Genomic DNA, 27,089 nt, shown 5'->3' on the forward strand with positions numbered 1-27,089 from the left:
CCCTCTATAACAATCAATAACATTGGGCCTACAGTTTATGAAGAACCGCAAATGATAATCTTAAACGCATCATCGAGCAATCAAAAAAATAATGTGTTTTATATTCTTGGAGAAAAATGCAGGTGGCTCTTAGAGCTGGTTTTGTTCTCTATGCTGGCAGTGCCAACGCCGACTGTGGCATTCCCATTCTGAGAGTATACCTCCCGCTACCGGCTATATTATCTCCTCCATCTTGCTGCTGTACACACAGTGACCTAGTGCTCCATTTAATGAAACAGCGCACCCCTCTTTCAACAAAGTAGTACATGCAAGATTATCTGACCTCAACACTGCCGAGAAGACATTTGGGCAGTGCCCAAGTGAAGTACACACAGAACTGGAATTAAACACTTATTTGCAAGGTTCACTGAGACAGATTTTCAAGTACCTGGTTGACGGGCAAAAGCATTATGCTTCTGTGGGAAGTCTGGTGGTTTGGTCACATCTGTGGTATGGCCTCATGATTACCATGATTAAGTCAGCTAAGCAATACACTATTTTTCTTCTTTGACCTTTATTTAATCTTTTGATGTTTCAATTATTGGGTCTGATTTATTTCAACTGTGTGATGAATCAATTCACCACATCTTGATAACATTCCCATCACAGCTAAAACTACAATTGCAATAGCTAAGGAGACAATTGCTCCTACATGCAGACAGGACGTGAATCGGGCGACATTCTGCCAATCAACAGGCTGAAAGGGTTACTCGATCACTCAAGGTTTTTAAAATACCACCATTGATTGACAGCAAGATGGATTGCTGCCAAACGTGCAACATCTCAAATTAGCCATGCAAGGCTTCCTCACTTTCGAATCAACAATCTAATGACAAGAGCCTGTCTGGTGGTCGTAACCAACATCCTCCAAGATGTCTTGCCGTGCTCTACATCATGGCAAGGGTCAATTTACACAATACAATTGTGGTTGGCTGTTAGCTGTTGCAATCTGCCTCTTGCGATCTGAAGAGGCCCTGAATTGATCCTGACAAGTGAACCAAAATTACTAGTGTTTATTAAATGACAAAACATTGAATTACAAAACAGTAGCTTTAACAAACATAATCACACCTATTAATTTGACCATCATTTATATAATGTTATTATAATAATTCAGGGACCTCATGATATGATATCACAATACTTATTTGCCAATACAATATGTACTCCGATTATATATGTATCACGATTATATACTGTCTGTATTGCGACGAGATATTGAAATGTTATTGGGATTCGATGTTCCAATCATATTGTTCACTATATGTCTGACACAGAGGGACAAGAGAGAGCCATAATGCAAATAACTGTTGATCAGTCATGGAAATAAAAGTGCTGAAAAAATACTGGCACACCATTGAAAAAGAAGATTGTATTTCTCCTCCTACAGCTTGGCCTCAGAGGTTTTGGGGCAGGTACAGACGACTAGCACTTGTTAACGCTAACTACCTAGCTCCTTTTTTTTAGTGAACCAATGCTTTTAGTCATAGAATCTAAATAATATAATCAAAAAGAATATTGCGATACTCTACTGTATCGACCCCCCCATCCCTAATATGCACAGATTTTGCATTTATGTCACAAAGTTATTACTGTGTAATTACATGGTCCAGTTGTAATTACTGTACCTAACCCAAATGGTCTTTTAGCCATGAAGCAATAGTGTTATCATTTACAAACTAGCCAGTCATATGAACACTCCTTGTAACCAGCTGGATTGTCCAGTGTTGCCTGAGATAAGCTTATGCATTGTGATGACTGGTTAGTTAAGTAATGAAGTGAAACCAACACATGTACAACGACCTATTCTTTCATTTACTTGATGGGTGCATTGACCTAATTCAATATCAATGTGGATGGCAAAATGTCCAGTACAGTACAAAAGGTTCCAATCTCATGACCAACATGTGACTACTCGACAAAGTATATACAGTGAGGGAAAAAAGCATTTGATTCCCTGCTGATTTTGTATGTTTGCCCACTGACAAAGAAATTATCAGTCTATAATTTTAATGGTAGGTTTATTTGAACAGTGAGAGACAGAATAACAAAAAAGAAATCCAGAAAAACGTGTATCAAAAATTTTATAAATTGAGTTGCAATTGAGTTGAAATAAGTATTTGACCCCTCTGCAAAACATGACTTAGTACTTGGTGGCAAAACCCTTGGCAATCACAGAGGTCAGATGTTTCTTATAGTTGGTCACCAGGCTGGCACACATCACAGGAGGGATTTTGTCCCACTCCTCTTTGCAGATCTCCAAGTCATGAAGGTTTCGAGGCTGACGTTTGGCAACTCGAACCTTCAGCTCTCTCCACAGATTATCTATGGGATTAAGGTCTGGAGACTGGCTAGGCCACTCCAGGACCTAAATGTGCTTCTTCTTGAGCCACTCCTTTGTTGCCCTGGCCGTGTGTTTTGGGTCCCTGGCTGAGGGAAGGAGGTTCTCACCCAAGATTTGACGGTATATGACCCCGTCCATCGTCCCTTTGATGCGGTGAAGTTGTCCTGTCCCCTTAGCAGAAAATCACCCCCAAAGCATAATGTTTCCACCTCCTTGTTTGATGGTGGGGATGGTGTTCTTGGGGTCATAGGCAGCATTCCTCCTCCTCCAAACACGGCGAATTGAGTTGATGCCAAAGAGCTCAATTTTGGTCTCATCTGATCACAACACTTTCACCAAGGTTTCCTCTGAATCCTTCAGATGTTCATTGGCAAACTTCAGATGGGCATGTATATGTGCTTTCTAGAGCAGGGGGACCTTGCGGGCCCTGCAGGATTTCAGTCCTTCATGACGTAGTGTGTTACCAATTGTTTTCTTGGTGACTATGGTCCCAGTTGCCTTGAGATCATTGACAAGATCCTCCCGTGTAGTCCTGGGCTGATTCATCACCATTCTCATGATCATTGCAACTTCCACAAAGGTGAATTCTTGCATGGAGACCCAGGCTGAGGGAGACTGACAGTTATTTTGTGTTTCTACCATTTGCGAATAATCGCACCAACTGTTGTCATCTTCTCACCAAGCTGCTTGGCGATGGTCTTGTAGCCCATTCCAGCCTTGTGTAGGTCTACAATCTTGTCCCTGACATCCTTGGAGAGGTCTTTGGCCTTGGCCATGGTGGAGGGTTTGGAATCTGATTGATTTATTGCTTCTGTGGACAGGTGTCTTTTATACAGGTAACAAACTGAGATTAGGAGCACTCCCTTTAAGAGTATGCTCCTAATCTCAGCTCGTTACCTGTGTAAAAGACACCTGGGAGACAGACATTTTTCTGAATGAGAGGGGGTCAAATACTTATTTCCCTCATTAAAATGCAAATCAATTTATAACATTTTTCACATTAGTTTTTCTGGATTTTTGTTGTTGTTATTCTGTCTCTCACTATTCAAATAAACCTAACATTAAAATTATAGACAGATCATTTCTTTGTCAGTGGGCAAACATACAATATCAGCAGGGGATCAAATAAATTTTTCCCTCACTGTATACACAGTACCAATGAAAAGTTTGGATACACCTACTCATTCAAGGATTTTCTTTATTTTTACTATTTTCTACATTGTAGAATAATAGTGACGACATCAAACTATGAAATAACACATGGAATCATGCGGTATCCAAAAAAGTGTTAATCAAATCAAAATATATTTTATATTTCAGATTCTTCAAAGTAGCCACCCTTTGCTTTGATGAAAGCATGGCAATCTCTTTGCATTATCTCAATCAGCTTCATGAGGTAGTAACCTGGAATGCATTTCAATTAACATGTGTGCCTTGTTGTAAGTTAATGTGTGGAATTTCTCCAGGGACTGGGAGACTAGTCAGGATCAACAGAAAGATGAACGGAGCAAAGCACAGAGAGATCCTTGATAAAAACCTCAGACTGGTGTGAAGTTTCACATTCCAACAGGATAACAACCCTAAGCACACAGCCAAGACAACGCAGGAGTGGCTTTGGCACAAGTCTCTGAATGTCATTGAGTGGCCCAGCCAGAGCCCAGACATGAACCCGATCGAACATATCTGGAGATACTGAAAATAGCTGAGCAGTGACACTCAACCATCCAACCTGACAGAGCTTGAGAGGATCTGCAGAGCAGAATGGGACATACTCCCCAAATAAGTTGTGCCAAGCTTGTAGCGTTTTACCCAAGTAGACTTGAGGCTGTAATCGCAGCCAAAGGTGCTTCAATAAAGTCTACGACTTGGGTGACTTAGGACACATCTACTCATTACATGGTTTTTCTTATTTTTTCCTATTTTCTACATTGTAGAATAATAGTGAAGACATCAGAACAATTAAATAACACATATGGAGTAATGTAGTAACAAATACATTTTTAAACAAAATTTTTTTTTTTTTATATTTGAAGTTCTTCAAAGAAGCCAGACTTTGCCTTGGTGACAGCTTTGCACACTCTTGACATTCTCTCAACCAGAGTCACGAGGTAGTCACCTGGAATGCATTTCAATTAACAGGTGTGCCTTGTTAAAAGTTATTTTTGTGGAATTTCTTTCCTTCTTAATGCGTTTGAACCAATCAGTTGTGTTGTGACAAGGTAGGGGTATACAGAAGATAGCCCTATTTGCCAAAAGACCAAGTCCATTTTATGGCAAGAGCAGCTCAAATAATGAAAGAAACAGGACAATACATCAATACTTTAAGACATGAAGGTCAGACAAGAACTTTGAAAGTTTCTTCAAGTGCAGTCACAAAAACCATCAATTGCTGTGATGAAACTGGCTCTCATGAAGAACTCAATAGGAAAGGAAGACCCAGAGTTACCTCTGCTGTGGAAGATAAGTTCATTAAAGTTACATGCCTCAGAAATTGCAGGCCACATAAATGCTTCACAGAGTTCAAGTAACAGACACATCTCAACATGTACTGTTCAGAGGAGACTGTGTGAATCAGGCCTTCATGGTGGAATTTCTGCAAAGAAACCACTACTAATCTCTTGGGGCTAGGGGGCAGAATTTTCACTTTCGGATAAATAGCGTGCCCACTTTCAACTTCCTGCTACTCATGCCAAGAATATAAGATATACATATAATTTGTATATTTGGATAGAAAACACTCTGTTTCTAAAACTGTTTGAATAATGTCTGTGAGTATACCAGAACTTATGTAGCAGGCAAAACCCCGAGGACTAACCGTTCAGATTTTTTTTTTGAGGTCAATGTCTGTTCAGTGAGTTCTCGTTGGCAAACAATATTTCTTATTGTCCAGTTGTGCTTCATGTGTTGGTGAAAATGTCTTTGGATCTCAAAGAGAATATATTCGCCAGAGACCAAGAGACTGTGTTTTGTATTATAATGTCGAACCGTTTAGTTTCCCAATGTCAATGGTCCTTTATGGAGAGACACATTTTACCAATGTGGAGGACACTGCACAAGACTTCTGTTCCTGTTTCTATCGTGCTAAAGGACATTTTGATCTACATTTCAGTGTGATTCTGGCCCTGTAAACACACAACTCCCTCACACACACTCCTCGTATTGTCTGAGGCAAAGTCGGTCTTGCTGTACATTGCCCTCCCTCTGTGCCAAGAAGATTTTGCACTGTCGTCAAGATGAGAAAAAAAAGGCATGACATTTCCATTTTCTCTAAAAAAATCTCAATCTCGGGCTACAAACCCGATCATCTGGCTTTGTAAATAAAGAGAACTACAGAGGGGTGAGAGGAAGAATAAATCTGCGCTTTTTTTCCACGCAAGAGCATCTGCTGTCTGTTTCTCAGGTTGCTCACAACTTTGGGAGGAGATGGCATCTGACTCGAAAAAAGCTGAAATTGTAAATCTCATCAATGAGTCGTGACAGACAACATGGAGTGCCGTGCTCTATCAACTGCTAGGTAATGATCATGTAATTTGCCGGCTTTTTCTGCTGTCATAATACTGTGCATGAACATTACAAAGGCGACCCTTTGTCATGCAACATCTCTCCCCACGATCCCGTCAAAGAACGGGATGTTGAATACACATTTTCCTTCTCCCTCCCTCGCTCTCCTCCTCTCTCCCTCTATCACTGTTTAAATTGGTACAACCATCCAACTGCTTTTTTCATGTCTCTTCAAAGATTTTCTCCCCCCCAACCAACTTGAAATATTTTGCTTATTGTTCTTTCAACAGTAGCTTACAAACACAAATAATGAAGTCTCAGCAGACTGACACAAAGGAGCGAGCGTGCACAGTGGAAGTGATCAAATATGGCCTTGAGCCAAACGCACCTTTGTAGATGGGCTTTGTGTTTCCATTGATCCTGGGGTGGCTACACCCAAGGAATACATTATTGATGTACTTTTTGTATCTTCTGAAAGGAGCAAGTCACAGGCTTTAATGGGGCCAGATTGGCATCATGCCATCAACACCGGAAGAGGCAGAGCCAGTACGTGGGTGCCTCAAGAGTTAAAAGCATACTATATGACCAAGGGAGCACTGTAGTAGAGGTTGTACTCTCTGACTGTGCAGTAATTGGTGAGATTTTTATTTTACCTTTATTTAACTAGGCATGTCAGTTAAGAACAAATTCTCATTTTCAATGACAGCTTAGGAACAGTGGGATAACTGCCTGTTCAGGGGTAGAACGACAGTTTGGACCTTGTCAGCTTGGGGATTGAACTTGCAACCTTCTGGTTACTAGCCCAACGCTCTTACCACAAGGCTACCCTGCCACCCCGATACTGTACACCTCAACCTAGCCAAGCCTTTGCTATCACTTTGCACATTAATGGCCTGGGCATACAGTTGGAAGAACTTGTTAATTGTATGCAGTATGATGCACATTATATCACAAGATAATATCTCCACAAACAAGTTTCAAGATGTCTGCTCCCTTTGTAATAGAACACAACGGCATGGTCCCTAATTTTTAGCCAAATGTTGCATTCTCCTCATCCAAAACTTGGCAAATCTTTCAAAAAACAGATGGTGGTTGGTGGCTGCGATATTTCCTCATCTACTGTAGCTGTTGAAGATGGCTTAAGGTTTGGCACAGAAAATGGGTTGTGCACAGATTTACTTTTTGGATCACTGTTGCTTAGCATGTGCCGTGAGTGGGTTGAGGTTGAGGGGTGAATCGCATTCTGTATGTGTTGTGGCTTACATACAGATAGAGGCAACCATTATGCATACTATGCAGTAGAATCAAAATGCATTTATTCCTATAGCAGTGCATAAACCTTACATGTCCCTTTTCACTAAATCTACGCTGGACGTCTATTCAATAACATGTAGCATGCAGAAGCATAGAGCTTATAAATTCAACCTCAAGTGCTAATTCAAATAAATGTTTAAGATCAAGTAGGCTTTAAACATACTCACTGTAGAGCACATACACGCGCTGGTTTTTCAGCAGAGGCAATGGCATCCCCTATTGAAATTCTGGGAGAGTTCTCCCTAAGCCTTACAATCACAGACAAGCTCCTGTTGAATAATTGAGCTACATGACACGCCACTGTTCTCATTCAGTATATCCTACTCACTTCCTCTGTCTTCACTGTTTCACTCAAGTCCTCCAGACAGAAGAGATTAAGGGGTGTGTGCTAACTAACCCTGATGGAACTGACAGACCATCGCCCTATAGTGTCCCTCAAGACCACCGATCTGATGCAAAGTCGATTTATAACACACTATAGCTTTGTTTCCATACCAAACCGATATCTGGAAATTCACAGGATAGGATGTGTCCCACAAACACAGAAGAGTATAAATGTACTATGAATATTAAACATCAAACGTACCCCCCCACATACACTCAACTCCCTACTCCACCAACCTCCCATCCCCCCATAGAGCTCACTGTCTGAGCCACTGTGATGTAACCCCCCCCCATTCTTCCATCAGTATGTATGGGAGCCGGCATGTGAACAGTGGCCCCAGAGCTGGACAGAAGGGCTCCCCCGCCATCCATTATTCGATCATCTGCAAAGCCCAGGGGCCCGGGAATTTTACAGTAATACAAGCTCATTGATTTATAATTCACAGCCACGCTGGCAACCAAGGGTCGGAATTACACATGTTGACAACAGCGACGGCACTTGTACATGAGGATGTAAAGGTCATTATCTAGATGCCGTGGCTTTTTTTTTACGGCTCCTCTGACAAAGGGGGTGCATTAGTGTCTTGTGTGTATGCAATTCCACTAGAGGGAAGGTGCATTCTGGGTCCTCCACAGTGTTGTAAACATGATTGTTTAAACTGTGTCAACATTCAAGAGGTGCCTGTTCATTCATTTGATTCAGCATACTGTCTCATCCCTGTTTAGCACAGTAGTGTGTGTATTTATGTACTTTGACAACATATTTGTTGTACACAAAACCATATACAATACTGTATATATGTTTTATCTTTTTCTCATAAGCCTGTTGGATTTCGGTTGTTCAAGAATAGGGATTGGATATGTCCATCAAGAACCCTGCACCCCCCCAATCACCGATCGACCACACGCACACACACACACGCACTCACACACACGCACACGCATGCACACGCACCAACACACACACACACACACACACACACACACACACACAGAGAGATCAAGCATTCATCGTGAGACTCTTGACTTGTACCTGACTTGGCACATAACATCCCCCTATAACCCACCAGTGAACACTGCTACTATGACACAGGATTACTTCCTGCAGACAAGACACCCATCTCTTTGAACGATGCAAAAACCTCTTGAGAGCTACCATTTGACAACAAAACCTCCAGTATCGTTCTGAATAGGCTCAGAGAGTTGTTGAGCTTTTCCTGGTTAAGCGTGTTTCTCGGTACAGGAGTATCACAGTAGCACGGGGGCTAATGATTCCCTCATCCCATTGACAGCTAAACTCAGATTAAATGTAAAAATGTAAAAATGTGGGAGAGATTAAAACGACAAGTGACTCAGCAATCCCTCTCCATATTCACCCTCAGTTCACAACAGACTGAAAGTAAAGGGGGGACAAGATGTAAGATGTAAAATGTAAGTGAAGGCAAAAATACTGCCTTTAGTGTCAATGTCGTGGTAAGGTGAGATGCAAATACTATAGCACTTCATTATTTACCATGGCTGACTCATTAAAAAACTGCATGGGAAACTACTTTCATAACATACTGATTTCATAACATACTGTAGTTATGGGCAAATGTTTATTAATGTAATATATTTATGATGTCCATATTAGGACAGCCTAAGTCTGACCTGAAGGAAGTGCTCTCCTTTCATCTCTGCACCATAAAAGGATGGTGTGGAACATTTTAATTTTTTTTACTAGGCAAGTCAGTTAAGAACAAATTCTTATTTTCAATGACGGCCTAGGAACAGTGGGTTCCTAGGCCGTCAGGGGCAGAACGTTCAGGGGCAGAACGACAGATTTGTACTTTGCCAGCTCAGGGATTCGAACTTGCAACCTTTCGGTTACTAGTCCAACGCTCTAACCACTAGGCTACCCTGGCGCCCGTTGTCATAATTGGTGGTGGATCTGTGTATTTGAGGGGGTGGATGTGTGTGTTACATGAATACAAATCATAATCTCTATGGTGAACTAGCGATACAACAACCTGATACCCCCTAGAGCTTTGAGACAGGATCTTATCGCAACCCTTTAAAGACCCTGGGCTCTCTCTCCTCTTCCCTCTCTCGCAGAAAGAAAGCATGTTCCTCTACAAGGTGCAATTGCCACATGTCAGATGAAACACTTGAATGGGACTAAACCCAGCAGCATCTCATCAAACAAGACGTAGGGAGACTGGCCACTGATGCTTGGGTGGGAAAGTGACGATCTCAATATAGAGAGTCTTCAAGGCATGCCCGTTGTTGAAACTTACAAACATCCGCGATGTGGTCTACTGCTCTGGCAGTGTAGCCCTGAAGGGAGTGAGGATCAGTGACCTACACTAACAAGACTAAATCCAATGCCCTGCTGAGAAACTATTCATACACTGGCAGTCACGGCTAAGAGAATCTGTCTGGTATATAAGATATACTATAGTTTTGCTGACATCCAACCCAATCCAAAGGCGATAAAAAAATCTGAAATTTGATTCTCAGTATTTTTCTATCAAATGTTTCTATCAAATTCTATCAAGTTGGTCTTTTCTGATTTGTCCAAGTCCAATAATTGGATAAGTGGAGGAATAGTCATAATCATTAACATTATGTCAATGAAAATTTGAAAACCCTTTCTTGGACTAACACAAAAGGAAATTGGATTCTAGAATCAAATTTACAAATCAAGACTAGACATTTGCTAATACTCAGCCACTCAACTCTAATCCACTGTGCCAACTAAGACAACATCCTTTACCAAGACAACATGTCTTACCAGGACCACATTGCTTACGAAGACAACAAATGCTGCAAGGAGTTAAATATTCAACTGGCTCCCCACCTTGATACCACACACACAGCACTTTTGTAACCGTCTAAAGAGCAAAGCGTTCAATACTCTAAATACCAGGCTTCGCTGCTGGAAATCGAGGGCAGAGAGAAAGAGGGGGTAAGTGGCAAAGTCGTCTTAAGGACACATCAAAGTGGCTGATGAAGGCTAAACACAAAATGGATGGTCCTGCCATTAGACTTGTGCCTGTATAAATCTTATAAGGAACAATGATATAGGCTGGTTATTACAGTTTATACATATTTCATTACATGTAATTAGTAAATGAGGAAGTGATAGTCCAGCATTAGAAACATGGTACGACTGTAGAAATGGGTTGTTGTGTCCATGTTGGGATGTTTAGTGATAAAATGTATTAACTTTTATATAAAGTTGAACGTCTCATCACTTTCAATTTTCTATGTTTGATAGTGCATTCTACAACAAAAAAGCACATTGAATGTCATGTTTCTTATACAATCACACATTTGCTGCACCAGTCAGTCACCTAAGTAACTGGTGCAAAAGCCATAATAATAACCTTTGATGTTACTCTCAGATACACTCTGTGTTCTGCTTCTGAAAACATAATAGAGCTTAATAAGTAAATGTGCTGTCAGATGTGGGAAGCTAAAAGGGTAGTTAGATAGCAGTGTTTCGCCAACTTGCTAGCAAATGAAGACAAGACAGTGTATTCTTAATTTTACTTTCACCACAAATGAGAACACAACAAGAAAATCCAAGAATCCACCAAAAAATATATATATTTTTAGAAGTAATAACTAGTGATTACAGTCTATTGTGAAATGGTAGGACCTGCTATAGCCAACATAGCTAGCTTTTCTCCACAACCAAAACATGATGTTCTATTTTTAGCTGATATGGGAATTAATACACAAGCAGCATATCAAACTGGGATAATACATCTGATTATTTCACATGGAGATGTGGGAAGCTAAAACAGCTAGCTTGCTATGTTTGTAGCCAGTGTAAAGCCAGTAATAAGGGTTGTGTCCATGCACTCCGCAATGTATTGTACATAAGAAGAGCCCTATTGGCCATATACCACACCCCTTCGTAACTTATTGTTTAAGTATATTACTAGAACTACCCAATGCAGCAACATTCTGTATCACAATTCCAATGGGTCAGACGTTTAAACAGCTTGGAAAATTCCATACAATTATGTAATGGCTTTAGAAGTTTCTGATAAGCTAATTGACATAATTTGAGGTGTACTTGTGGATGTATTTCAAGGCCTACCTTCAAACTCAGTGCCTCCTTGCTTGACATCAAGGGAAAGTCAAAAGAAATCAGCCAAGAACTCCGAAAAAATTATAGACCTCCACAAGTCTGGTTCATCCTTGGAGCAATTTCCAAACACCTAAAGGTACCACGTTCATCTCTACAAACAATAGAACACAAGTATAAACACCATGAGACCAGGCAGCCATCATACCGCTCAGGAAGGAGATGCATTCTGTCTCCTAGAGATGAACGTACTTTGCTGTGAAAAGTGCAAATCAATCCCAGAACAACAGCAAAGGACCTTGTGAAGATGCTGGAGGAAACAGGTACAAAAGTATCTATATCCACACTGAAACGAGTCCTACATCGACATAACCTGGAAGGCTGCTCAGCAAGGAAGAAGCCACTGCTCCAAAACAGCCATAAAAAAGCCAGACTACGGTTTGCAACTGGACATGGGGACAAACATCGTACATTTTTGGAGAAATGTCCTCTGGTCTGATGAAACAAAAATAGAACTGTTTGGCCATAATGACCATCATTATGTTTGGAGGAAAAAGGGGGAGGGTTGCAAGCCGAAGAACACCATCCCAACCGTGAAGCACGGGGGTGGCAGCATCATGTCGTTGGGGTGCTTTGCTGCAGGAGGGACTGGTGCACTTCACAAAATAGATGGCGTCATGAGAAGGAAAATTATGTGGATACATTGAAGCAACATCTCAAGACTTCCAAAGTTGTGGCAAAATGGCTTAAGGACAACAAAGTCAAGGTAGTGGAATGGTCATCACAAAGCCCTGACCTCAATCCCATAGAACATGTGTGGGCAGAACTGAAAAAGTGTGTGGGAGCAAGGAGCCTACAAACCTGACTCATTTACACCAGCTCTGTCTGGAGGAATGGGCCAAAGTTCACCCAACTTATTGTGGGAAGCTTGTGGAAGGCTACCCGAAATGTTTTATCCAAGTTAAACAATTTCAAGGCAATGCTACCAAATACTTATTGAGTGTATGTAAACTTCTGACCCACTGGGAATGTGATGAAAGAAATAAAAGCTGAAATAATTCATTATCTCTACTATTATTCTGACATTTCACATTCTTAAATTAAAGTGGTGATCTTAACTGACCTAAAACAGGTAATATTAGGATTAAATGTCAGGATTAAATGTCAGGAATTGTGAAAAACTGATTTTAAATGTATTTGGCTAAGGTGTATGTAAACATCCAGCTTCAAATGTAAAAGGAGTACCAGTACTGAGTCAATGTGCAGGGGTACGAGGTAGTTGAGGTAATACAGTATGTACATGTGGGTAGGGGTAAAAGTGACTAGGCAAACAGAATGTTTAATAAGCAGAGTAGCAGCAGCGTATGTGAAGTTTGAATGTGTGTCTATGTGTGAGTGTGTGTGTGTGGCATCAACATGCAGGGAAAAACAATTAAGATGAATAAATAATAAAGGGGGTCAATTTAAATTGTCCGGGTAGCAATTTGATTAACCGTTCAGCAGATTTATGGATTTGGAGTAGAAGCTTTCCAGGTGCCTTTTGGTAACAAACTTGCACTAGGTTCCAAGTTGTGATGCAGCCAGTCAATATGCTCTCAATGGTGCAGATGTTTAACTTCTGATGTTGCATGCCAAGTCTTTTCAGTCTCCTGAGGGGGAAGAGGTGTTGTTGTGCGCTCTTCACGATTGTGTTGGTTTGTTTGGCCCATGATAGAAAGAACTTAAAGCTCTCGAAACGCTCCACTACAGCCCCGCCGTTGTGAATGGGGGCATGTTCGGCCCTCCATTTCTTTATAAGCTTTTTTGTTGATGAGGGAGAGGTTGTTGTCCTGGCACCACACTGCCAGGTCTCTGATCTTCTCCTTATAGGCTGTCTCATCATTGTCTGTGATCAGGCCTACCCCTGTTGTGTTGTCTGCAAACTTAATGATGGTGCATGCAATCGTGGGTGAACAGGGAGTACAGGAGGGGACTGAGCACACACCCCTGAGGGGCCCCTGTATTGATGTCAGCGTGGCAGATGTGTTGTTGCCTACCCTCACCACCTGAGGTCAGCCTGTCAACTCATGCCTTGTGAATGTTAGCCTTGTTAATGGTTTTACTCACATCGGCTACGAAGAGCTCAATCATTACCTGAGATTACTGTAGGATACCACTGCATTCTATAGTGTTTTACTGTTTAAATTACAGAAAGGTGTTACAGTGTGCTGTAAAATAAATGTATGGTATTTTACTGTGTATTCTATGATAAACTACTGCATTCAGTTTATACAGTTGATTAATACAGTAAGCTACTGATAAAATTACAAAAACGCTGACAGTGTACGTCCTCTCATTCCCGCTCCCGACACGTTACCCATCTGACCCTTACTAATGCTTCCTGTTGACAAACTCAGGAGGGATGAAGGGGACTTTGCTAGAGGTGACCCGCAATGATAGTCCCCGGCAGTTCACTCAGAGAGGTCGTGGTCCAAAGTGACACTGTTGACAGGGTCACTGTCAACAGGAGTTGTCCATGATCTGTCCTCAAGCCCCAGCCTCTCCTCGTGTGCTCTTCCCAGAGGGATTTGCACTGCCACCAATGGTCACTCTCTGCCATCCACCACTGGAGCAGGGGCCAGAGGATTCTGCCACGCCATGCCCTTGCTGGCCACGGTGTGCTCATGTGGCAAGGACACTGTCCTGGTTTCATGCACTTAATAGAAAACAAGTTTCCTTTTGTTTATGATTTTCGGTGGGTGAACTGTGAAACCATCACTACCCTTGGTAGCACTGCTGCTACAAGCGAACCACATTTTAGAGAACCAGTGGTGCTCCATTTCACAAACCAATGTTTGGCTAACCACTTTGATAGGAGTCAATGAGTATTCATAAATCCATTCGACTTGATCTCCATTCAACACAAGGTCCTCTTGAAAATGTCTTTAAGAAAGCTGGCTGTCTATACAGTACAGATGTGGGACATCTGAACACTGGAATAAACATGTACACTATGTAAAAAGCCAGCATGCGCTTAGTGGCCCGATCTGTGTAAGCATGTGGCTAAGTAAAGCCTGAAATGTATTTATAATTAGCCTGAAATGGATTTATCAGCGGTGCATCTATCAGCCTGTCAGATATTGAATATTCACCCAAGGGATCCGTTTAACAAGAAACAGTGGAGGAGAAAGCGTATTCAAGCCCAAATCAAATTAATTTCAGAAAAAAAAGATGGAAGACGGTCATTCATGTTGGTGCTCGACATGCCAACAAGACACTGCATGTGTCTCTTTTCATAATGACCTGCGTATTTCTGTCACCAAGCCACAGTATGACAATGCCATTCAGGCTCCTCTCTGTACCCGACAAAGGTCATTGTGTCGAAAAACCTGAAACCCAATGTTGACAGCACAGAGAGCATTGATTTTCCTATTCCTTAATGGACTGTCTAAAAATATGCCACTGTGCTCGGGCCACGTATTCCCTTTCACACAGTTCAACCACGCTACTTCTGACAGACAAGTCAACCTCCTATAATGGCACATTTTTTGCTTCTACAGTCTGGATAATAACAACTCTGTTATATTACAGTAATGTTCTACAGAGTGCTTTCAGACAGTTGGGCAGGAGGTCTGAAGTATTGACATTTTAGGATGGGGGCATTTAAGAACAGTACAGTTAATAGCCCGGGACAGAAAGAAGATCTTTTAATGTCCACATAAACACTGAGGCACCTGTGAATCTCCGAAGAATGCACAGAGGATGCTCTGGTATAATTTCCTAGTCGAAATCAACGCATAGAGTTACCTTCTAATGGCTAGCAAACATTGAATATGACTGAATCTCTACAGCGAAAGTGGGCCTTCTTATTCATCATTGAAGGGTCTGACAAGTCCTCTTGATGTATGAGTAGTTTATAGTTACATAGCAACCCAGGTAATATGACTTAAGTGCAATCGTTCCAGTTCCTCTGTGGCTACTCTAACCACGATTGTCCAATCCTTCCAAGCACATCTTACACATGTGGTGTATTAGCTGGAAGTCTTCCTTCCCTGAAGTAATCCCTGGCTTTATTCTCACTGATGCAGAGTGCTTGTTATTAGCCTTCACTGTCGTGCCTGTAAATGTATCCCTCTCACTAGTCACATTTAGTTCTGTAGAACTCCTAAGTGCAATTGTTTTTGCGTGACCAATCTGCACATTCTAATTTAATTGGAGTTTAGTACAACTGCCACACTGGCATACAACATAGTAGCATAACCCTAAATACTGAATGCTTGTCTGCATCTCGGCTAAAAATCTGGGTAAAAGATCGATAGGAATGTAAATCTTATTCATTACACTTAGTAATTGCTTGCTTTTCTAAAGTCTAGCAACCTTGTCAGCAGGCATGCCAGCTAAGGTAGTTAGACTAGCTACGCTCACTTTATTGATAGCCTGAAGTGACTTGGTAGCTAGTTATGAGGTTGGAAGATTGGGAACCTATCTAGCTGGTTAGCTGAAAGTGGATAGTATTACAGAGAAACAACAAAACATTGTGTTTTCATTCAAAACAATCCCCCTATTCTTTCAGCAAACAGATTCTGGTTAAATTGTAATAAGTAATATTGGCTATAAACAAGTCTTAACAAATTCCTGATTAAAATATAAGGCATAATTCAAAATATTTCATCTATGTGATTCCAAAATGCAGAAACTATAGAAAATAATTTATTATAGTTGGAAGCACTTATGTCATATTTCTGCTGCTTAGTGATGAACATTTATACTGATTCAAACCGTACCTGTATGTAATAAATCAAAAGCACAGGATCTTTTACATCAAAGTTGTTTTCTTCTCTCATTTCTACCACTTGTTAATGTGTCGTCTACGATTCTGATTATTAACTGGAAAAAATGATAACTCCCTCTATGCTCCATCAATACTGTATGATTCAGTGGATGCATTATTCTACTGAAATGGAAGACCATGTCTTTGACTCCTTTGCCAGCATCAGACAGAAAAAAACAGACCGCACCTTTTCCCTTTACAGGAGTTGGAGACACACACGCAAACAAGCATACGCACACGAACATAAACACACACACAAGCATACACAGACACACACACACACACACACACACACACACACACACACACACACACACACACACACACACACACACACACACACACACACACACACACACACACACACACATACCTGGACTAAATAATATAGCAGATTCAAAAAGCCGTGAAAGCAAAATCGCCATTGCTTATTGACAGTGAAAAGCAGTACAAGGTTTAATGAGATCCAATTCAGATCTTCCTTTACCCGTGTAACCCCGGATCGTAGTCTGTGCGTCAGTGCTGACATGGTTAACACTCAATAAAACATCAAAGCGGATGAAGCGCACAGCTCTGGACACACATACACCCACACACTCAACACCCACACACAAACACACATAAAAACACACGTCTGCCATACTGCTCATTAGATTACACCTATACCTGGACTGTGCAAACAAAAAGATGAATAGCCAACAGTCTCTTTCACGAGGTAACATGTGAAAACACACGTTCATTCCAATACCAGAGCTTTGTCACATTGATGGGCAAAATCCTATATTCGAAATGTTTTTTTTTTTATTTAACTAGGCAAGTCAGTTAAGAACACGTTGTTTTTTACAATATTGCTTGACCAGCATTATATTACAGATAAGAAATAGCCAGTCCTATTGGTGGACATTTAGCAAATGTACCTCAGGAACTGTCTTCAACTTCCATCCACCCTCTTCTGCCTGGTACACCCCCTCTAGCCCCCTGTTGGTGTCTCTAGAGGCAAAAGCATTTAGTGGTCACTGGTTTGCATGCTACACGAGGTAGCGTCATAATAATCCTCCCCAGCAGGGGCAGGCTTTGACAGGTACAGGCTATTTATTATTCAATTATTTTCAATATTTCAGGGCAGACAGGATGTGCATTTATTCATAAATATTTCAGCCTGTTCCTACAAAAGATATATCGATAGGGAGGTGCTGTAGATTCCCTCTAACAATGCTGCATTATATTTAAAGCCCTCTCTTTTATATCCCTCAATCATCCTATGAAGCAGTTTCTTCTAATTTACATTCAACAGGGATCTTGAGGAGAGAAAACACATGCTCATCTACGCGTTTCATCACACTTTCAGCTTAGCAGGAACAAAGATGGTCATGACCGTAGGACAGAAACGATGCATTGCATTACAAGATTTTCCTTGAAAAACTCGCAAGGAACTGATGGCAGAAGTATGATGCGGGGCATTTAAGACATTCGGGCAGCATTCGAAACAACGAAAACAATCTGTTTGCTGTCTGCTACGATTAAAGGTGAAAACAGCCAATCATATGCAGAGTGGCTGCTGCTGTGCAGCTGTGACTCAGTGGTGGGTGGTAGGTGGTGGTGGTTAAAATACAAAAGTAATCCCATGGCCCATAGACATGGCCCTTACAAAGACGAAGGCAAACACCATTGATAATTATGACCTTCCACCCAGGCTTCCCGCTGGAAGCCACGATGCAGAGACCGAGTCCCCAAAGATAAATTGCTTTCCACACTGGCATCATATCAATCATGCATAGGGATAAGGTAAGAGGAAGAGAAATCACAGAAACTTTTCATTAACAGCCTGGTGATGACTCAAACGCACCTACCTCTCCGTCTGATTCTTCTCCCTTTTTTTCTTCTGCTGCTGAGTATTGCAGTAACCTAACACAGGAGGAGTACAGTAGCTGGCTGGCTGATACACCGGGAGAGTTGAAGATAGGTCCTTACCTTGAAATGCCATCCAGGATCCAATAGTCCACAAGATTAGCTGACTGAAGCTGAGAGCTCCAAAAAAGAAAAGGATGCTTCTCAAGTTCACCTGGAACAGGAGCCTTTGAATTCAAAATACCGTTAAGCGTTTTTTTTTTTTTCTCTAAATGATGTCTTTCACTGCAGTGTGCTCCTACTTCCTTTATTTCCCTGGTTGTGCTGTATCTTTTCTGTTGCGTCCCTTGGTATTCCACCTTATTAAACCCAAACGCTGATTGGATCTTCTCCTCTTTTGTTACAGACAGGCAGGCAGGCAGCGATTAATTGCGAGATCCACAGAGGGAGAACACTCCTCGTGCGCACTGGCTTTCCTGAAAATGACTAGAGGTAGTCTGTGCTCTCCACACCTCGAAGATGGGAGCTGTCCTCTGTTCAGCCCAGCATTGGGGGGAGGGGTCCCCCAGAGTGCAAACTTTCAGACACCTCTCACCACCCAATAGGAGGTAGAAGTGGATAGCGAACTCTTCTTGTATAATATTCTCTATTTTTCCCCTTCCAATTTGCCTTGTTTTGTTGCTCTCCCCTGTAGAACGCTGTCTGCCGAGAAGTGGAAGAATGAACGCTGCTCTCTCTCTCTCTTTCTCTCTCTCTCACACACACTCCCCTCCCTGCAACTCCCACCCCCTTGTTTTCACTCCTTTCTCTCTCTCTCTCTCTCTTTCTCTCTCTCTCTCTCTCTCTTTCCTCCCTCTTGCTCTCTCTCCCATGTCTGTCGTCTGACAATTACCTCTTTGGCATTCACAGTCATGTCAGATAGAAAAGGTTCGCCGCTTGCACTTCTTAGGATCCCTTAGGGATACAAATAATGGTCTGATAAATATGGGAAGCTAAATAGAGAGTGAGTAAAGAAACAACATGAACATTAATGAAGGAACGAGAAACGAGAAAGTGACTCTGACTAACCTTTTTTTCCCCCCCATTTTTACTGACTCCAAGGAGCTTTGGTCTTTTTCATCTCTCTTTTGCAAATGCCTTGTAGTGGATCAGGTCAGGAGTTGATGTTGGCCAACTGTCAAGAGAGATTGAAGAGGGAGACGAAAATAGCAGCAGTAACAGACCAGTGCTCTGAATCGAGGCAATCCACGAGATTTAGCAAAGCGTGGATTTCTTTTACAATTAGCAGCCTAAACAAATTGCCAGCAATTCCCTTATCACTCAGTGCGCATACACACAGAATATTACCCTGGACGCGGAAGCTGAATGAAACAATATGCACAACAATTAGAAACAAAAGAAATAGGTCCCTTGAACATTTCAAGTGGAGCATCGGCATGTATCTAAGCTATGTATTTACACTTGATTACTAAAGTAACGTTCAGGCGTAATCCGTTTGTCATGTACTTAGGCATAGCATGACAGCATGTGTGTGTTATTTTTACAAACCAAGCATAAATAATGACTGATGATTATCACCTCAGGAATTAAATTGCTGGGAATCGTGCCAGTGTGAGAAATGTCACTTTTTGTTTACTACATTTATTTTTCTCACATAATCTTCACGCTTTCCGAACATTTATCCAACAAGACTCACGTGACTGATGCTCTTATACCCATGTAATTCAGTAATTACTCCGGTGACAACATGTTGTGACAGTTAAGATAATGTTGTTACTAGAGTAATTACACAGGTAAAAGAGAATCTTAATGTAAAGTGTTACAGACAAAAGGACATTAGATCATGTTTTACGTAGATCGCGAACACAGGAAGGAGCATGACCTTGATCTCTATAAGTCATTTAACTATGAAGCTAAAAGATGAAGAACCCTCAACCGGTCCACTGACCTCTGCATCCTTTCCATCATCACCATTACACTCCTGTCTTTCCTAGAAAACACATCCAATGGCACACTCAATCACAGCCAATGGCACACATCAAATGGCCCACCCAACTACCGACTCCAGTCGATCAAAGAGTGTGGTTGAAAATGTAACTTGAACTATTCACATCACATTAAAGCTATCTAACCAGTATAATACAAGAGACCGAATCATTAGCAGGTTTTTAGTGCTCGCTCCTTTCTTTACTGTTGAACTACAATCACGTACTGTAACAGTCATTTCTATGTTATAACTGTGCTGTTACATTGCACCAATGATAAATAACGTTTTACAATGTTCTAGAATTGGATGTCAAAGCAATCAAATTGCAAACATAAACTCCTCAAAATCGAATTGATGGGCTCCCTGAAGAAGACATAACAACCCAGAAGTGAAATGGCTAGACGTAGGACATATTTTGACATTGGAGTCCAAGTTTCTAAAGGACAGAAGCCAGACCGAAGAGTGCTCTGTGTGGACTACAGTGCTCGCTCTACAGTGTCCGCCTAATGTGGGACAGCTTGCAGATAAGCCCGGGTAAGCCTTCTGGCTCAGACACCGGCACGGGCCTCTCCGCATCTCATTATCCAGGTGGTGCCATTTCCAACACAACTCTCCATGGTCCAAACCTACATTCCTCTAAACAGCAGTGGCACGCACACAGCCCATTTGCAATTCCGCGAACATCATTAGGACTCAAGTTGCTTTGCAAACTGCTCATATCCAGGGCATCCTATTTATATAATCGTTATACATAAAAGATACATAGACACAGGTATGAATGGCTACTTATCTGACATACAATATTCTTGGAATGGTAAGCGGTAGCTTTACTTGAAGCAGACTACGCTTAACTTGTAAGGCTTTCTTCAAGAGAACAAGTTTCAAGTTGTATTAGTGGAATGTAAAGCATACACATGGTATACACCGTCCAACAGAATGCTTACTTTCGGGTTCCTTCTCAACAATGCAACAACAAAATAAATAATAAAAGTTAAGAATACAAAACATAAAGTAAAAGGCTAAGTAGTATAAAATACACATCATCCAGTATTTGACATATCCTAGTGACGTAAATGATAAATGCCAGACAGATACAGTACCAATGGTAACAGCAGGATAAAATAGGTGTGATTAAAAATATACACTTGTTGAGCGTCAAAAGAAGGGGATTGTGTTGGTGTTGTTAGTTGGCAACTAAGAAATGGGTTTTGTCAGTCACATTTAAGCATCTGTGCTAGACGTTATTCACAATCGCTGTGTTGCCTCCTTGGACTCTCCAGGCAATTTCTTAACCACTCACCCTATGGGTCTGTTTGTCTTGTCTGCATTGTCAGCCCAAAGAGTCCCACTGATTAAACCTAGGGATTTCCACAAAGTGCTTGTCTGCCACTTTTGCCTCAAGGTACATGAAGCAGCTCGTCTCTACCTCATTGATCAACAGTGGAATTGATATTGAGACATGTAAAGGCATAGCTAATTAGGGTATCATGGTTCATTAACTAAGCCTCGTTATGAATAAGATGAGAAAGACACCTACTGTACTCTTCAATATTAAAGAGTGTACCTGTCGTGCAAAGGGAAAACTCAACCACAATTTGCGTTCTTCCTTAAGTACATTAAACGTTCACCATTGAAATTATTTTGAGTAAAGCTATTGTGATCTGGTTTGTCTTTCTACTTAACAGTGTCAGCATTACAGTGCAGTATTCAGACCCCTTCACTTTTTCCACATTTTGTTACGTTACAGGCTTATTCTAAAATGGATGATATTGTTTTTTCCCCTCAAAAATAAAACACAAAATCTTTCATAATGACAAAGAAAAAATGTTTTTTAGACATTTTTGAAAATGTATTAAAACTTTAAAACTGAAATATCACATTTACATAAGTATTCAGACTTTACTTAGCATTTTAGGGTATGACGCTACAAGCTTGGCACACCTGTATTTGGGGAGATTCTCCCATTATTCTATGCAGATTCTCTCAAGGTCTGTCAGGTTGGATGGGGAGAGTCGCTGCACAGCTGTTTTCTGTTCTCCCCAGAGAGGTTTGATCGGGTTCAAGTCCGGGCTCTGGCTGGGCCAGAGCTGCATTTTCTTGGCTGCATTGTCAGAGCTGCATTGTCTGCATTGTCTTGGCTGTGTGCTTAGGATCGTTGTCCTGTTGGAAGGTGAACATTCACCTCAGTCTGAGGTTATTGTCACGCCCTGGTCGAAATATATTATGTTTATTCTTCATTTATTCGGTCAGGCCAGGGTGTGACATGGGTTATTGTGGTGTGTTTTTGTCTTGGGGTTTTGTGGGATGTCTAGCGTTAGTCTATGGCTGCCTGAGGCGGTTCTCAAACAGAGTCAGGTGATTATCGTTGTCTCTGATTGGGAACCATATTTAGGCAGCCATATTCTTTGTGTGTTTTGTGGGTGATTGTCCTTAGCGTCCTTGTTCCGGTGTTAGTTTACACTAGTATAAGCTGTTTCGGTTTTCGTTACGTTCTTTGTTTTGTAGTGTTTGTATTTAGATTCGTGTTACGTTTTGTTCATTAAACATGGATCGCAATCTACACGCTGCATTTTGGTCCGACTCTCTTTCACCGCATGAAAACCGTTACAGAATCACCCACCACAAACGGACCAAGCAGTGTGTCAACAGGCAGGAGCCACAGGAGAAACAGCAAAGGCAGCAGCAGGAGCAGCGTAAAAAGGACTTTTGGACTTGGGAGGAAATCCTCGACGGGAGAGGACCCTGGGCTAAACCAGGGGAGTGTAGCCGCCCCAAGGAGCAACAAAAGGAGGTATCGACATGGGAGGACGAATTGTTTGGAGAAGGACCCTGGGATCAGCCTGGAGAATATCGCTGCCCCAAAGAAGAACTGGAGGCGGCGAGAGCTGAGAGGCTTCGGTATGAGGAGAAGCAACAGCAGCAGCAGGAGCAACAATATCGGGACTACACTACTTGGGAGGAAATAGACAGGTGGGTGGTCGACCCAGGGAGAGTGCCGGAGCCCGCCTGGGATTCACTGGAGCACTGCGAAGAAGGTTATAGGAGAATGGAGATGGCGAAGCAAGCACGGCGGCGCGGAAGGAAGCCCGAGAGTCAGCCCCAAAAATGTCTTGGGGGGGGGGTGGCTCACAGGGAGTATGGCTACGCCAGGTAAGAGACCTGCGCAAACTTCCTGTGCTTACCGGGGGGCTAAAGAGACCGGACAGGCACCGTGTTATGCTGTGGAACGCACGGTGTCTCCAGTGCGGGTGCATAGCCCGGTGCGGTATATACCAGCTCCTCGTATTGGCCGGGCTAGAGTGGGCATCGAGCCAGGTAAAGTTGGGCAGGCTCGGTGCTCAAGAGCTCCAGTGCGCCTGCACGGTACGGTCTACCCAGTACCACCTCCACACCCCAGCCCTCCGGTGGCAGCTCCCCGCACCAGGCTTCCTGTGCGTGTCCTCGGCCCAGTACCACCAGTGCCAGCACCACGCATCAGACCTACTGTGCGCCTCGCCTCTCCTGCGCTGCTGGAGTCTCCCGCCTGTTCAGCGCAGCCAGAGCCTTCCTCCTCTCCTGCGCTGCTGGAGTCTCCTGCCTGTTCAGCGCAGCCAGAGCTGCCAGCCTGCATGGAGCAGCCAGAGCTGCCAGCCTGCATGGAGCAGCCAGAGCTGTCAGTCTGCATGGAGCAGCCAGAGCTGCCAGTCTGTATGGAGCAGCCAGAGCGGCCAGTCTGCATGAAGCAGCCAGAGCTGCCAGTCTGAAAGGAGCCGCCAGTCTGCCCAGCGCCGCCAGTCTGCCCAGCGCCGCCAGTCTGCCCAGAACCGCCAGTCAGCCAGGATCTGCCGGAACCGCCAGTCAGCCAGGATCTGCCGGAACCGCCAGTCAGCCAGGATCTGCCGGATCCGCCAGTGAGCCAGACTCTTCCAGATCCGCCAGCCAGCCAGGATCTGCTGGAGCCAACTACCTGCCTGAGCTTCCTCTCAGTGCTGGGCTTCCTCTCAGTCCCGAGCTTCCCCTCAGTGCTGAGCTGACCCTCAGTGCTGAGCTGCCCCTCAGTGCTGAGCTGCCCCTGTCCCGAGCTGCCCCTCTGTCCCGAGCTGCCCCTCAGTCCCGAGCTGCCCCTCAGTCCCGAGCTGCCCCTCAGTCCAGAGCTGCCCCTCTGTCCCGAGCTGCCCCTCATTCCCGAGCTGACCCTCAGTACAGTGGGGTTCTGGGTGAGGACTACTAGGCCATGGTCGGCGGCGAAGATGGACTATCCTAGGACGCGAGGAGGGGGGACTAAGACATTTATAGAGTGGGTTCCACGTCCCGCGCCGGAGCCGGAGCCGCCACCATGGACAGACACCCACCCGGACCCTCCCTATTGTTTTGATGTGCTTCCGGGAGTCCGCACCTTAGGGGGGGGTTCTGTCACGCCCTGGTCGAAATATATTATGTTTATTGTTCATTTATTCGTTCAGGCCAGGGTGTGACATGGGTTATTGTGGTGTGTTTTTGTCTTGGGGTTTTGTGGGATGTCTAGTGTTAGTCTATGGCTGCCTGAGGCGGTTCTCAATCAGAGTCAGGTGATTATCGTTGTCTCTGATTGGGAACCATATTTAGGCAGCCATATTATTTGTGTGTTTTGTGGGTGATTGTCCTTAGTGTCCTTGTTCCTGTATCTGTGTTAGTTTACACTAGTATAGGCTGTTTCGGTTTTCGTTACGTTCTTTGTTTTGTAGTGTTTGTATTTAGATTCGTGTTACGTTTTGTTCATTAAACATGGATCGCAATCTACACGCTGCATTTTGGTCCGACTCTCTTTCACCGCATGAAAACCGTTACAGTTATGAGCGCTCTGGAGCATGTTTTCATCAAGGATCTCTCTGTTCTTCCCTCGATCCTGACTAGTCTCCCAGTCCCTTCTGCTGAAAAAAAATCACCACAGCATGATGCTGCCACTACCATGCTTCACCATAGGGATGGTATTGGCCAGGAGATGTCTGGTGCCTGGTTTACTCCAGACGTGATGCTTGGCATTCAGGCCAAAGAGTTCAATCTTGGTTTCATCAGACCAGAGAATCTATTTTCTCCTGAACTAAAAAGCAGATTCTCCATTGGACAAGCAGAGGTCAGTAATCCAGGGCAGCGTCAGAAAGGTACAGAACAGCAGGCAGGCTCAGGGTCAGGGAAGGCAGAAAAGTAAAAACCGGAAGGACTAGAAAACAGGGACTAGAGAGAACTGGAGTATGTGAAAAAAAACACGCTGGTAGGTTTGACGAGACAAGACGAACTGGCAACAAGTGGGTAAAATGGGTGACACCTGGAGGGTGGTGGAGACAAATACAAAAGACAGGTGAAACAGATCGGGGTGTGACAAAATTGAGGTGAGAAATGCTGAGCACATTGCAAAATGAAGGTTTATAGAAGAAGTACTGTTTCAAGGCAGCAACACATGTCAACACAGCATGGTAGCGACAACATGATAACAACAGAAAATGGTAGCAGCACAAAACATGGTACAAAAATGATTGGGCACAGTTAACAGCACAAAGGGCAAGAAGGTAGAGACAACAATACATCACGCAAAGCAGACACAACTGTCAGTAAGAGTGTTCATGATTGAGTCTTTGAATGACGTAAATGATAAATGCCAAACTGTCCAGTTTGAGTGACTGTTGCAGCTCATTCCAGTAGCTAACTTCAGCGAACTAAAAAGAGGAGTGACCCGGGGATGTGTGTGCTTTGGAGACCTTTATCAGAATATGACTGGCAGAACGGGTGTTATATGTGGTGGATGAGAGCTGCAGTAGATATCTCAGATTGGGGGGAGTGAGGCCTAAGAGGGTTTTATAAATAAGCATCAACCAGTGGGTCTTGTGATGGTTATACAGAGATTTTACACAGGCGTATAGAGTGCAGTGATGTGTCCTATAAGGAGCATTGGTGGTAAATCTGATGGCCGAATGGTAAAGAACATCTAGCTGCTCGAGAGCACCCTTACCTGCAGATCTATAAATTATGTCTCCGTAATCTAACATGGGTAGGATGGTCATCTTAATCAGGGTTAGTTTGGCAGCTGAGGTGAAAGAGGAGCGACTACGATAGAGGAAACCAAGTCTAGATTTAACTTTAGCCTGCAGCTTTGATATGTGCTGAGAGAAGGGCAGTGTACCGTCTCGCAATACTCCCAAGTACTTGTATGAAGTGACTACCTCAAGCTCTAAACCCTCAGCAGTAGTAATCACACCTGTGGGGAGAGGGGCATTATTCTTACCAAACCATATGATCTTTGTTTTGGAGGTGTTCAGAACAAGGTTAAGGGTAGATGAAGCTTGTTGGACACTAATAAAGCTTTGTTGTAGAGCATTTAACACAAAATCCGGGGAGGGGCCAGTTGACTATAAGACTGTATCATCTGCATATTATTGGATGAGAAATGTTCCTACTGCCTGAGCTATGTTAATGACGTAAATTGAGAAGAATGTGGGGCCTAAGATTGATAGACTGGTGGAATGTAGGTCCTACTATACAATGCAAACTGGGTGTTAGGAAAATTCTTCCAAAGGTGTACCACCAATGCAGCTTCACAGAAACAAAGTCACAGATCTGCTGCATATGTGCTTGCCCATAACACACTCAGATATTTTATGAAGATCACCAATATTTGTTGTAAATACCGCATATTAAGATGACTGCACTAATTTTATTTTGCTCTGGATAGGAATGTCTGTTAAATTAATCAAATGTAAACGTAAAATTGTGATGATGGCATACTGACCATTTTGACATGTCAAATGGTACTTTAAAGTAATCTTGGCTG

General features: G+C 42.8%; 1 protein-coding gene across 1 annotated transcript in view; it reads right to left on the bottom strand.

The window, feature by feature from the left end:
- Positions 1-18,990, bottom strand: part of LOC135545973 (leucine-rich repeat and immunoglobulin-like domain-containing nogo receptor-interacting protein 2) — a 410,569-nt gene extending 391,579 nt beyond the window's left edge. Inside the window, exon 1 of the mRNA XM_064973991.1 lies at positions 18,442-18,990. The gene's annotated coding sequence lies outside the window, so the exon portion shown is untranslated. The remainder of the gene's footprint in view (positions 1-18,441) is intronic.
- Positions 18,991-27,089: the final 8,099 nt, after the last annotated feature.

This window comes from Oncorhynchus masou, chromosome 9, assembly GCF_036934945.1.
Source record: "Oncorhynchus masou masou isolate Uvic2021 chromosome 9, UVic_Omas_1.1, whole genome shotgun sequence".
Lineage (NCBI taxonomy): Eukaryota > Metazoa > Chordata > Actinopteri > Salmoniformes > Salmonidae > Oncorhynchus > Oncorhynchus masou.